We start from the raw sequence: 14567 nt of genomic DNA, 5'->3' as shown, positions 1-14567 counted from the left end.
CAGAATTACTACAATGTTAATCTGAAGGGCCTTTACTTGAACCCTGTGGGTGAGTTAACTGTGAGGAGAAGGCCAGCTGCAGGCCTGGTTCTTCGGCTCCTTCTCACATTCATGGCAAGCTTTTCTTCTGAAAACCCCTAAGGCAAAAGAGTCCACTTCTGCTGTCCATATCTGAGAAAAAAGAGAAGCCTTGGTTTTTTTCATGATGGTTGCCAATTCACTCCTTTTCATAGCAAATCAGGAACAGATATGCAAATAACTGGGCTTGACTTCTTTTGGGCAGAGGCAAAATATTTTCCTAATCTGAAGCTGAAAGTTGCTCGGCTATGCTTGACTTGCGCTCTTTGCAAGTCTTTAGGAGGCTCCAGAGGTCAGTGCCTGAATCACAGTTTAACCTGTTGCCTGCTGGCCTGAAAGGAGGATTTTCCCCTCCCGTGTTTTGAACGTGGAATAAAATAATGTGGTCTTTCTGTTTGCAAGCGTGTAAAATGACGGTGCATATTTGCGGGGGGGGGGGGGGGGAGTCAGTGTTTCTGTTCTAACCACTGAAATGTTTCCAGTTCACCAAGGACTGCAGTTCTAAACCAAGTGTGAGGAAGCTGTGGCCTTCTGGATATTGCTGAACTACAACTCCCCAAAGCCCCGGCAAGCATGGCCAATGGTTAGGATGGTGGGAGTTGTAGTTCAGCAAACATTTGGAGGGCCAAATGTTTTTGGAGGGCCAAACCCTTTTTAAACCCATTTATTAGGGTCTAAGTCCCATTTAACTCAACTGGACTGTTCTGAGTAAAAATGTATAGGACTGTACTGCAGTTGTGTTCTGGGCAGTAAGGAGTATTTTACTCACACTAGTTGGGTGAACAAATGACAAATTCTCTCTCTCACACACACACACCCCTCAATCCATGTTTAACACACTCCTAAATTTGGAGTAAGGGGCGCGGGTGGTGCTGTGGGTTAATCCACTGAGCCTAGGACTTGCCGATCAGAAGGTCGGCAGTTTAAATCCCCATGACGGGGTGAGCTCCCGTTGCTCGGTCCCTGCTCCTGCCAACCTAGCAGTTTGAAAGCACACCAGTGCAAGTAGATAAATAGGTACCGCTCCGGCAGGAAGGTAAACGGCATTTCCGTGCGCTGCTCTGGTTCGCCAGAAGCGGCTTAGTCCTGCTGGCCACATGACCCGGAAGCTGCACGCCAGCTCCCTCGGCCAATAAAGCGAGATGAGCGCCACAACCTCAGAGTCGGCCACGACTGGACCGAATGGTCAGGGGTCCCTTTACCTTTAAGTTTGGAGTAACAATTCTAATTCCATAGGTGAATGTGACAATAATTTAGACTAAGAGCAAGGGATAGACTTATATTTTATTTTTCGTTGTTTTGTTGCTCTGTAAAAGCACAATATACAGTGATGGCACCAAATACAGAATTCTTGTTGCTTTTATTGTTGCCTCTGTTAGTAGTGGCATATGTATTATCCCATAATCAATGTATGTTGTTTGGAGTAACTCTTCAGGAATATTATATGAAACACACTTCAAGAGAGGATGTTGGTGGAGGACCAGTCCATGTCTAAATTGCAAGGAAAGTCTTTCCATGAGAGCTTCTTTAACTGATATCTATTCCTTGAGATTTCTAGGCTGTATCCATGTGTTAAGACAGACCATCAGAAACCTAACAATTTGGAGTTAAATATCCGAGTTCAGCCGCAGGAGAAATGTTGTGACATCAAGTAAGTTTGTGTGCTTTTTGCTGTTGGACAAGGAAAATTTATGTTACCTTGCATGTTTCTCTATTTGTGTTGGCTGCCGATAAATTGAGAGCCAAATTTGTGGTTCAACTCTGAACGTCTTTGTTGTTGTTATGGCTTATACCTAAACAAATAAATATGTTGCTACTACTGCTGACTCCTGTGGGGCATACATCATTCTGCAAAGCACATGCCATGCAGGGTTAAGCTACCAATTTGCAACTTTAGTTGCGTTAATTTATATCTTTCACTTCCCCCATGACTTTGGAGCTGGATTTTAGCTTCATCACAAACTTGGAAGGTAGGTTAGGGTGATAAATGGTTTCATAATTGTCACATAATGAATTCTGCAGGCAGTCAGGGCATTAAACCTGGGTTTCCTCATGTCCCAGCCTAGCATTTTGGCTGCTACACCACACTGATTTCATTTCATCTTTGCTTTTCCCCATTCCCAAGGTGTGTTCCATTTAATACACATTTGTTTAAGTGGTTACCATATGATTTCCAAGTGTGCGATTTCCTATCCTGCCATAGCAATAATAATAGGAAAATGATTTAAGAACGTACGCAAAATAAACCCCAGCTGCTGAGATCTGGTTTCTTTTCAACCGGTTTCGGACCTTTTGTTTATCTAGGCATGTCTTTTTCCATGCAAATTTTTGCCAGAGAACATCTTCACCATCGGCAAAGGTTTATTTTTTAGAGAGGGGGGGGAACCCCTTTATAAACCCCACAGTCTCTTTGCAGCTCTGGAACGACATGCAAAGACTTCCCTATTTATTGTAATGTTGGAAACAGCTCTCTGTGTCTGGGTGAGGGTGTCCATCCGAATGTGTCCTCGTGTACACACATTGTATGTGTGCAGCCATTCCCCGACACGCTGGCCTATTCAGGTGTAATTCAATTCCAGAAATACAACAGTAAGCTGTGCCTCCCTTTTGGTGTCCCTGCCGCTCACCATGAATTGGAGAGCAACTGTCTGAAGCAGGGAGCCTTGTGGATCTGAGAAAGTTCAGTGCCCACAGGAAAACCCTGTGAAATCAGGGTGGCAGATTCCACAGAGAGCCTATGGGAGTAGAAGCTGATTCTCCACTTCAGAAACTCGCCTTCCAACCACTGAGGGCAACAGGAACAAAGGCCTCATCGGCACATTTAAAGCAGTATTATGCCATGTTAAACTGTCATGAATTCCCCATAAGCTTCCTGGAACTGGATGTGAGGATGCAGAATTTGCCTCCACGGTCACTTATGGACCCATTTTGTTTGTTTGTTTTCGACTCCCATATTTTAATGCAGCATCAAACCAATCTGACAGGAGAACAAAATACGGACTCCCTGAACCCCTCCGCTTCCTGCCCAAGGCCTGGTGCATCTCCCACCCCCACCCGCCACCTTTCAGAGGGTGGAGAACCGGGGCAGGTCGTTTCCGAGGATGAACTTGTGCTCCATGCCATCCTGGGTGATGGCCGCCAGGCGGATGACCCCCCCCGCTGGAGCCATTGCGGTCCATGGCCAGGGTGAGGGCATTGGCCGCGAAGCTCAGACACTCCTCCTTGCTCATCCCCGGCTTGTAAGTGGTGTTGACGAAGCCGTAGATGTAGGAGCTGCCAGAGCCCCCGATGGAGAAGGGCTGGCAGACCATCATGCCCCACATGGGGACAGAGTACACCTGTCCCCCTTTGCGCTTGTCCCAGCCGGCCACGAGGATCCCGGCCGTGAGGTCCTCTCGGTAGCGGTAGCACATCTCCTTGAAGAGACTGGCGGCTGTGTGCACCAATGGGCGCTCATCCAGTTCAATGCTGTGGAAGCCCAGCTGGTACGTAACGTCGTCCGCGATGGACTGAGTGTCAGCAGCGGAGCCCGAATGGCAGCAGAAAATGTGGTCGTGGATCTGCGTCAGCTTGTCCATGACGCGGTTGGCAATGTACGAACCCGTGGTGGTCCTGGAGTCAGCACCGATGACGACCCCACCGTCAAACTCCACAGCCATGATGGTTGTCCCGGTGGTGACGGCCTGCTGGGTCCAGTCCGGGCACCATGCCTCCATCCCGACGCTCGGCCTCGGCATCGCCGGCACCGCCATCTTGGATCTCTTACGGACCCATTGTTAAAACCGTGTTTATGGAAGACAATCTTACTCGGCTACAAGTGATTGCCAAAGAAGAAGAAGAAGTTTGTTAAGCGTGCTAGGAGAGTTTTTAGGAAACGATTCCTCTCACAAAGGCATGGTTCTCGGAGTTCCTTGGGAAGAGAGATTGATTGTTAAACCACTCTGAGAATTTTCCGAACCTTCCTCCTTCTTAGGGAATCCAAAGAAGGAATGTGAAGTATTTTGGAGGTGTGGAAGATTGTGGGCTACGCACCTTGGGTGAAGAAACCCTCGTGATTCACAGACCCCTTTTGCCACATTAAACTTCTCCCACTAGGTGGTGTTTCCTCTGCACTTCCTGTGTAATCTAATTTACTCTATTGCTGTTGAAATGCCCCAGGCACTTAATGACAGTAAAAAATTAGCAACCACTATGATTATAAATAAGTCTTAAAAGCATCTCTATAATCATAATTAAGTACAATTATCCCTAAAAGCAACTATTAGCATAACAATAGATGCTAAAAGCAACAACCTACAGTCACAGAGTCAAAGCTTGTAAATTAAAAGCTAGGCAGAACAGTACTGTTTTCACTCTACCCTTGAAAGTATATCTTCTTCTTATTTATCACACATACCGCATACCGTGACTTTCATCCAAAAAGTTCAGGGCAGCATGCATGGTTCACCTCCCTACATGTTATTGTCACAACAACCCTGTAAGGTGGGTTAGGCTGAAAAATAGTGACTGGCCCAAGATTATCCAGTAAGTTTCATTACTAAGTCCCCACCTGCACTGAACAGTGGTACCTCGGGTTAAGTACTTAATTCGTTCTGGAGGTCTGTTCTTAACCTGAAACTGTTCTTAACCTGAGCACCACTTTAGCTAATGGGGCCTCCCGCAGCTGCTGTGCCTCCGTCACACGATTTCTGTTCTCATCCTGAAGCAAAGTTCTTAAACCAAGGTAATATTTCTGGGTTAGCGGAGTCTGTAACCTGAAGCGTATGTAACCCGAGGTACCATGGTATGTTGAAGCAATATCATTCTGAAGGATCCTGGGACGTTAACCCTGTAGTTATGGGTTCTGAGAGTTGATAGGATATTCCTATTCCCCTCACAGACCTGCAATTCCTGGAGGAGTTTAACAATCAATCCCAGGTAACTCTGAGAACTACCTCGGGGAGGGGGGGGAGAGGAGTTTCCTAACAACTCTCAACAATGTTAGCAAGCTATAGTTCCCAGAGTTCTTCGGGTGAAGCCAGGACTGTTTAAAGTGGGATGGAACTGTTTTGTGCAGATGGGGCTTATGTAGGTATTTGCACGTCTCCCACACCCCCTTTCTTAGGCTGTATATACACTCTTGTTTATTTTGCAACCAGTGTTCTCCCACTGCTGGATTGAGAAGCCATGTACACATAATGTTAGCAACAATGCATATCTATCCTGTGTCTATCCTGTCATTCCTTACGAAATGCTGCATTTTGATAAGTTTTTGTCCAAACCAGCTTTGATCCGAATTGAAGACAAGAGCAACCTAGCAGTGCTTGAAGCTGTGTACTCAGCCCCAGTCCAATACTCTTAACAGTTAATGTGGGGAGATCTGTGTCTAACCACTACACCACATTGCCTGTTTGTATGTACTGTAAAGGCATCAGCAATTTGTGGACCTTGTTGTATACTCCCAGCTGACTCTGCTTGAGCTTCTAAAAGATGAGCCAGAGACTGTGTACACACCATACATTTAAACCACATCCAGCCCACATTTAAAGCACATGGCTTCCTCACACAGACCCTGTGAAGTGTAGTTTGTTAAGGGTGCTGGGATTTGTAAATCTGTGAAGGGTTATACTACAGTTCCTAGGATTAAATGTATGGTGTGTCTACACAGCCAGAGATTCCTGCTTAGAACTTAAAGAAGGAAAAGGGATTCCCTGGAATACAGGTGGGCCATTTACAGGTCATAAGTAGGAAACTGATTCCCTGAAATTCCTGTTAAATCAGCTAATGGGATGGGAGGAGGCAACAGATTCCAGGCGAACATGGCCAAGGAGGTACAGTTTTTTGACCTTTCAGGAGCAGACACTCTGCATCTGGGATCCGCTTTGACTGCCATTGGTGAAATCTCTTCTGCAGAAACAATGCCATAAACACCATGCAAAAGAGACACTCAAGCCATGCAAATAAGATGCTGTCAGTCCGGCCAGGTAGGCGAGCGAAGGACGTAAAAGCAGAGAAGTATGGTCTTTCGCCAGCTTTGGGACGTGAAGCTCTTCAAGTCATTTGTAATAATCTTCCATTATACGTGGGGGAGTGTTGCTTTATGTCTTTTAAAGCGAAAAACTAGTCTGGGCAACACCAAAATAGAAGGACAGAGAAAGAAGAGTTAATCCCAATGGAATGAGTCACTTCGGCTCTGGGATTGGCAGAAAGAGGTGGTGGAGATGAGAAGTTCAGCTGCCACAATGCAGTAAGATGTTTTGCGGCTTGACTTATGACAGTTTAACTGCCGCACAGCCGAAAGAATGGGGTTGGGAGAAACAACAAATTGCTATATTCAAATGCTTGGCAGCCTATAGCTCCTGGTGTTTTATGCAAAAAAGAGGAGAGAAAAAACAGCAATAATCTCTTCCACCTGCCCTTAGTAGGGTGAGTGCATTTTTCTCTTCTTTCTGGGCTGCCTTTATGGTGCACAATATAATGGCAGGCAGAGGAAATCTAAGCCCTGGCTGTGCAAGGCCGCAGTGCCTTCCAGGTGGTGTTGGACTCCAATTCCCATCAAGCATGGCCAATAGTCAGGGTTGGTGGGAGTTGGAGTCCCGCACCATTGGGAGGTCACCATATTGTTGGCTACCCTTGGTTTAAAATATTTATATGCTGCCTGTTTCAAGGTAACTCAAAACAGACATACAATAAAATACAGATAAACTACTGGGAGACACAGCAACTAATGAGGGTGACCAAGATGATAAAGGGTCTGGAAACCAAGCTTTATGAGGAACCGTTGAGGGAGTTGGGTATGGTTAGCCTGGAGAAGAGATTGAGAGGAGCTATCAACCCAAATATCTAAAGGGTTGTTTTGTGGAAGATGGAGCAAGTTTCCTTTCTCCTGCTCTGGAGGCTAGGACCTGAATCAATGGCTTCAAGTTACAAGAAAGGAGATACCAGCTAAACATCAGGAAGAACTTTCGGATGGCCGCCGAGACCACATAACCCCAGTCCTGAAAGACCTACATTGGCTCCAAGTACATTTTGGAGCACAATTCAAAGTGTTGGTGCTGACCTTTAAAGCCCTAAACGGCCTCGGCCCAGTATACCTGAAGGAGGGTCTCCACCCACATTGTTCAGCCCGGACACTGAGGTCCAGCTTTGAGGGCCTTCTGGCGGTTCCGTCACTGCGAGAAGTGAGGTTACAAGGAACCAGGCAGAGGGCTTCTCGGTAGTGGTGCCTGCCCTGTGGAACACCCTCTCATCAGATGTCAAGGAAATAAACAACTATCTGACTTTTAGAAGACATCTGAAGGCAGCCCTGTTTAGGGAAATTTTTAATGTCTGAAGTTTTGTCGCTTATTATTATTAATATTCTGTTGGGAGCCGCCCAGAGTGGCTGGGGAAACCCAGCCAGATGGGCGGGGTATAAATTCTTATTCTTATTCTTATTGCTGTTCAACTGTGGAATAGACTCCCTCAGAAGGTGGTGGGCTGTCCTTTCTTGAAGGTGTTTAAGCAAACGTTGGATTGCCATCTGTCATGGACTCTTGAGTTGAGATTCCTGCATCGCAGGGGATTGGACTAGGTTACCCTTCCAGCTCTACAATTTTATGATTTTTGAGCCCACTCAAAATAGCTAAAATAGAATCAACAGCAAAAGCAGTCCAATGAGGGGAAAGCTAATGGGAAAAAGGGAGCCAGGTCTGGTGGAGCTCAATGGATTCCAAAGCCAATTTGGTGCTGTGGAAAGTGACCTCTGCTTTGGACACACATATCACTGGCAGGAGGCAAGCAAGATGAGCTTATGTTGCTCACCTTGTAGTGCATGTAGGTTCGGAGTACTTGTCTAGAAGCTTGCAGCCAAATAATGGGCTGGTTAATCAATTTTGAACCCTGTCTCTCAGAACTCGTGTGTGTGTGTGTGTGTGTGTGTGTGTGTGTGTGTGTGTGGTCCAACCATAAGCACCTCCTGCACCCCTCTTTCTCTTGTAAAAGCCCCATAATCCTCTTGGCTTCCACAAAGTGCCTTGAAAGGAGCGCAGCTGCCATCTCCTCCTCACCTCCTCTCACCCGAGGGCTCACTCATGTTTAATGTGGGCAGTAAGCTTCCTGTGGGCTTCTTGTTATTCCAGTCTTAAATTCAGTTAGATGCATGTGCACATCAGTTTGTGACACACATTTCTTCAAAAGTCCTCACGAAATTGTATTGAACATTTCTTCCAAAATACATCTTTACATGCTACTTTAGATAACCTATGTGTTTTTAATGCACACTTTCTCTTTAAGTGCACATTTACAGTGGTACCTCAGGTTAAGTACTTAATTCGTTCCGAAGGTCTGTTCTTAACCTGAAACTGTTCTTAACCTGAAGCACCACTTTAGCTAATGGGGCCTCCTGCTGCTGCCGCGCCGCCGGAGCACGATTTCTGTTCACATCCTGAAGCAAAGTTCTTAACCTGAAGCACTATTTCTGGGTTAGTGGAGTCTGTAACCTGAAGCGTATGTAACCTGAAGCATATGTAACCCGAGGTACCACTGTATTTGGTTGGAGAATTGCATCGCAAAATTTGAGGCAATGCGGATTTCGAAGCTGCATTTTGGTTCCTGTCCTACAAAGAAGCAAGCCCAGAGCACTGATTCACGCAGAGATGCATTGGGAGCTTATTTTGAGGAGAGGCAACTCTGACCCCACACACTAGCATGACCCAACATGCACTTTGGAAATTAATGGAACCAGCCTTCTACCATTATCTATTTGGGCTGCAGTTTCTTGGGAGTAAGCCCCATTTAACTTAATCGAACTTACTTTTGAGTAGACTTGTACAGGCTTGTGCTGTTTTTGTTTCAGCAAGCATAGAATATTTTAGCCTCTGCAATTGGAAACTAGTGATGTATTTAGCCAAGAAAAACTGTCTAGGTTATGGCAAATCAGGCTGCACGGCACCTCCATCACCTGGCACAGTGAAACACAACCGAATAGGGCTTACACAACCAGAAACAATGAGGGGTGACTTTTCTAGGTGATTATCCTAATGTCTGGGTGGTGCATGGAGGACACAATACCAGAGAACCACCCATGTATTACAATAATCACCGGGAACAAAAAACGAAAAAGATGCTTGCCATTGCTTAAAAAATATAATTCACAGCTACAGTGAAGTAAAGAGGGCAAGCGTGTTTGACTGAGTCTGGATGGCCTGACAGGATGGCCAGTCAGATATCCTATATTCTTCTGCTACTGTGAAATTTTCTATACTCAGGGAGTTGTCAAAGTTAAATATAAAGACTGTGCATCGAATTGTAACTTCTTCAAAGGTATAGCGTGTAAAAAAAAAAAAGCCCCAGATTCAAATCTGAACTCAGCCATGGTCTTAAACAAGTTAGGACTTCACACACACACATACACACACAGAGTATCAGAATAATAATGCACACCTGATATATTTTTTTAATTTATTCTTTATTAAATTTGTATACTGCGGAATCTCAGTTTTCGAACGTAATCTGTTCCGGAAGTCCATTTGACTTCTGAAACGTTCGAAAACCAAGGATCGAAGGGCTGTCAGCAAGTTCAGTGTGGGAAATGGAGAAACAAGCCGTACAACTTCTGAGGCGCGTTCAAAAACAGAAGCATTGACTTCCGGGTTTTCAGCGTTCGGCTTCCGAAATGTTCGGCAGCCGAGATGTTCGAAAACCGAGGGTTGACTGTACCACCCTATACCCGTAGATCTCAGGGCGGTGCACAACATAAAACTGCAATACAAACAAACCACAGATACACAATATAAACAAAAACAAAGACAACCCAATAACTCCCCTCTTCCACAACACATTTAAAAGGGCATTAGATGTGTCATATGCAGTCATACCTCGGGTTACAGACACTTCAGGTTGTGTTTTTTCAGGTTACAGACCGCTGAAACCTGGAAGTACTGGAACGGGTTACTTCCGGGTTTTGGCGGTCGCGCATCCGCAGAAGCGATAAATCGCACTATGCGTATATGCGGAAGTGCTGAATCGCAACCCACGTGTGTGCAGACGCGGGTTGCGAACGCTGCAAGTTGCGAACGTGCATCCCACACTGGTCATGTTCACAACCCAAGCGTCCACTGTACAGTACATGCTATGTTGTTTTTTTAAATTATCGTTGTTGTGGTGGTGGTGGTTGCTATTATATTTCATACTCACTACCAAAAAATTTGTCTAAAAGCAAGCAGCTTACAATTTTAAAACCTAAACATTTCCATCTGGCTGCCTGGGGCCTCCCCTTGCCAGCTTTTTCTGCACTCAACGTCAGGATCTCCAAAGAGCTGTCAGTGTGGATATTAGAAACCAGCTCATGGCCTGTCATTGTTCTCTTCCATCAACGTGTTCCAGAGATGAGTGGGTGGAAACTGGAAGCCTCACTCAACTTTTCTTTTGTACCTGTACATGTCAAACACAAGCCCTGGCAACCGCACCTTCCTCGAAGTTCTGACTCCTCCAGCACAGGATTGTGTTCGTACAGGCTTCTAATTAGCGATAATGATCCGTCTGTCACTGACTGAAAAGCAAGATGCTGTCTGTCTGCTCTTTTAAAAACCAATTTTGGGCAATATAATAGTTTCATCAAGGTATATAAAAAAAAGAGAGAGGAGAAAAATATGACTTCAGATAAATAAGTAGGAAAATGCTAATCAAACCGTGAATGGTGACACTCTGGTTTTGTACCCTCGTTCATTATTGACCCTTTGCTTCCAGGCTTCTTAAGTCCAGCTGTCTTTGTCTTTTAGTTACAAGGCATGGGAGTCTGAGATGAGGACAAGTGGGGTTGTAGCTGCTTCTTTTGACGGCTCCCTGAAACAGGGGGAAGTAGTGAATGAGCATTTCAAGGTTTCCAGGTCTCTAAGTGCAAGCTGCATACATATGACACTATACCATTCAAAGTACTTTTCCTTCCCGCAAAGAATTCTGGGCACTGCAGTTTGTTAGCGGCGGCTGGGAATTGTAACTCTGTAAGGGGTAGAGACATCACCTTGCCAACAAAGGTCCATATAGTTAAAGCTATGGTTTTCCCAGTAGTGATGTATGGAAGTGAGAGCTGGACCATAAAGAAGGCTGATCGCCAAAGAATTGACGCTTTTGAATTATGGTGCTGGAGGAGACTCTTGAGAGTCCCATGGACTGCAAGAAGATCAAACCTATCCATTCTAAAGAAAATCAGCCCTGAGTGCTCACTGGAAGGACAGATCCTAAAGCTGAGGCTCCAATACTCTGGCCACCTCATGAAAAGAGAAGACTCCCTGGAAAAGACCCTGATGTTGGGAAAGATGGAGGGCACAAGGAGAAGGGGACAGAGGACGAGATGGTTGGCTAGTGTTCTCGAAGCTACCAGCATGAGTTTGACCAAACTGCGGGAGGCAGTGGAAGACAGGAGTATCTGGCGTGCTCTGGTCCATGGAGTCATGGAGGTGGACACAACTAAACGACTAAACAACAACAACCAAGGGGTAGACTACAGTGCCCAGAATTCTTTGAGGGAAAGACTGTGCTTCCAATCTCCACATAGTGTGTCCAGAGCCACAGTTGATTCCTTTGCCCTCTCTCTGAGCTATCTCCGCCAGCAAAGCAAATTGTGAGAAGACAGACTCCTAGAGATATGCAACGTCATTATTTAAGATGCCTAGCATCCATCTACAGCTTTTTTTGAGAGTCAAAAGCATCCCATAAATCCTTAGAGCAACCACGTAAGATAGGTTGGTGCTATTATTCCCGTACCACTGATGATGGAGTTAGGCTGAGGGTATGGCTTGCCTCATAGTCAATTCCCAGCTGAGGTGAGATACGAAACAAGGACTTTCTAGCTGTTTTTAGCCACTATGTATATGTATATTCTCCAAGATAAACGTGTCTTCATATGTATATTCTCCAAGATAAACGTGTCTCATTTGCTAGTAGATTTCATAGGTTTCCTCGGCTTGAACTTTGTTTTCACAGACTACTTGGCCATTGACCTCTCATGGTGAAGAAAAGCTTATTTATTTCAATTAAAATATATTCCACCTTTCCTTCAAGAAGGTCATGGCAGAACACACATCAAGTTCCTCTCCACAACATCCCTATTTTTGACAGCTTTGGCTGTAGGTTTGCTAGGTCTGAGTTTGACGGAAGTTTCAAAGGTTTAGCCTTCTCTGCAGGGAAGAAGGAAAATCTCAGAGTGAGGAACCAGAATGAAGGATTTTTGCTATTCACTCCCACTACTTTCCATAAGTCTTCAACCTTCAGGTACGTTACCTGGATGTTAAATGCTTTGCTTTCGACCCCTAACAGGCAACACTAGGGTCTTCCCTAACAGTCAGTTCCTAGCAAACGGAGAACTTCATGAGATCTCACAACACTTTGGCCTCACTTAATGTCACCCAATGAGCTTCTTGACTGAGCAGGGCTTTGAAATCAGGTCCCGTTCGTCCAGCTTAGTATTTCACACTGCTTTGGCTCTCCAGCTTCAATAGGTTCTGGGGCATGCGTAATATATCTGAGATATATACATACAAAATGACAACAACAAGCCAGTCACATTTCCCCCCCCCCATTGCTAATCACAAGCTGTATAAAAATAAGAATTTGTGAATTCTTCATCCTTCATAAATCATACAGATTATACATTATAGTCTTCGTAGTGGAAAGCTTAACTGAACATTCAGTAAGATACGCTGACAACGAATTAGGATTTGCCAGTTAAGCTAACCAGATAAAATGTTGGAGTCTCTGAAAATTCTGCACCAAGCAGTTTCCTGGTAGGTTTTCTGGCACTGGTTCCCCAGTGTATTTAAGAGTCACCTTTTCCCATCTGAGCAACAATGTGAAAGAAAGGATTAGGGATGGGATAAGATTCTAGTTCTCAGGAGGCTTTTATGGAATCATTCATGTTCCATACAGTTCATGACCAGGTCATATAAGACTACAGGCAATTGCAGCATAAACCCCATTTGTGCCCACGCACCATTTAACTGCAAACTGTATTTTGCAACCAAGATGTCAACTTGTGAATAACCAAGCTCATACCTGACTTTTGTTCCTCCCAGTTACAGAGGCATCTTATAGACATATTTCATTACGTGGGCTAATAACACACTTGTCTATATTCATTCCAGAGACGAACGTGTGGTCTCTGCAAATTAGACACTGTTAGCAACAGTAATCCACATCTTGGTGACTTATTTCTTGGCCAGAATGAACTCCATCACTTTATTAATTTTTACTTTTTATTTTCGCGCATTGACATAAATGCAAATGTTTACATGAAGGATTAAACATCAGGCAGGTTCGTGACCTTATTAAAATCACTGATGTTATCTGATGACACAATGAGGTTTTGTAATCAGCATTAGAACATGGAAGGGAAGACATAGGTTTGTAAAATAATAATAATAAATAATAACAATAATGATTTATTATTTATACCCTGCCCATCTGGCTGGGTTTCCCCAGCCACTCCAACGAAGTCATCCTGTTTGTGCTTTTCTATTGTTTGAGTATTTTTTTTTTAAAAAGAATGTTATGTTATAATACATACCCAACATTACATTATATGTAATGTATGTACTGTACTGTATTGTATTTGTTAAGTTTTATGTAAATTGATGTATAATAAAGATTACTGAAAAAAGAATGTTATATGAAATATTAATGTATTAATGTATTATATGATTTCCCCCATTCTCTCCCCCCACAGGTATTATGTACTGTATATCTTTTTGTTGTAAGTTGCCTGGAGACCTTCAGGTCTAATAAATGAAAATGAAATGAATGTCAGAATCTTGGGCAACATTGGGATAAACATAGAAGCCATTCACTAAACAATATAAATCTGCTCACTTTCTCTTACTCAATATTGATGAAAAAATGAACGAAATGAATAGATGTGTCTTTCATGCAATTACAAAACCTCAGGGGGTTGGCTATTTCACGAACAGAATTTGTCAAACCCCATCAATTATAAGTACCCTTCATGCAACGCTGGAAGGAAAGAAGAAGAAGAGGTTGAACTTACAAGGAGCATCCACTTCCCATGGCAACGCCTTCCACTAAGCAATGTCTCTGGTATGAAGCAAGACTTGTTTCCTGTAGTTAAAAGGGGAGATTCTATTGTGGGAGCATAATCCTTTCATAACAATACTTTTCAATACTCCTTTTGCAATTAGTGATTTGTAAGGCTCCAATTTAGTAGCTGAGGTCACGGAAATAATGAATCGGAACTCATTTCATGAAATTACATTAAACTCTGGATATGTATTTGAGGTTCCAGAGAGAGGAAAGGTCATTCTGGTGGCAGCGAACTGCTTAGTGGAGCCCTGCACGACTAATACAGCCCACCAGCTACATAGTGCGGTCTTCCTTCTGGTGGCTTGTTCGCTTTCCTGTTTTTGCAGTCCCAGGCAGGCAGCAAAAAATATGTTCGTTTTGCTGCTGGTGGAACTTTCGATTTCAAAAATTCTGGTGTTTTTTTCTGTGGTGTCCGGGATTTTGAACCTTGGGCAAGT

At 44.2% G+C, this 14567-nt stretch overlaps 1 pseudogene across 1 annotated transcript; it reads right to left on the bottom strand.

Annotated features, from left to right (window-relative positions):
- Nucleotides 1–3131: 3131 nt before the first annotated feature.
- On the bottom strand, nt 3132–3833 carry LOC310753195 (proteasome subunit beta type-6-like; annotated as a pseudogene). Its single transcript has one exon. The product of its transcript is annotated as a proteasome subunit beta type-6-like (transcript).
- Nucleotides 3834–14567: the final 10734 nt, after the last annotated feature.

This window comes from Podarcis filfolensis (genome assembly GCF_964270895.1).
Source record: "Podarcis filfolensis genome assembly, chromosome: 17".
Lineage (NCBI taxonomy): Eukaryota > Metazoa > Chordata > Lepidosauria > Squamata > Lacertidae > Podarcis > Podarcis filfolensis.
This window is presented reverse-complemented; position numbering and strand designations above follow the sequence as displayed.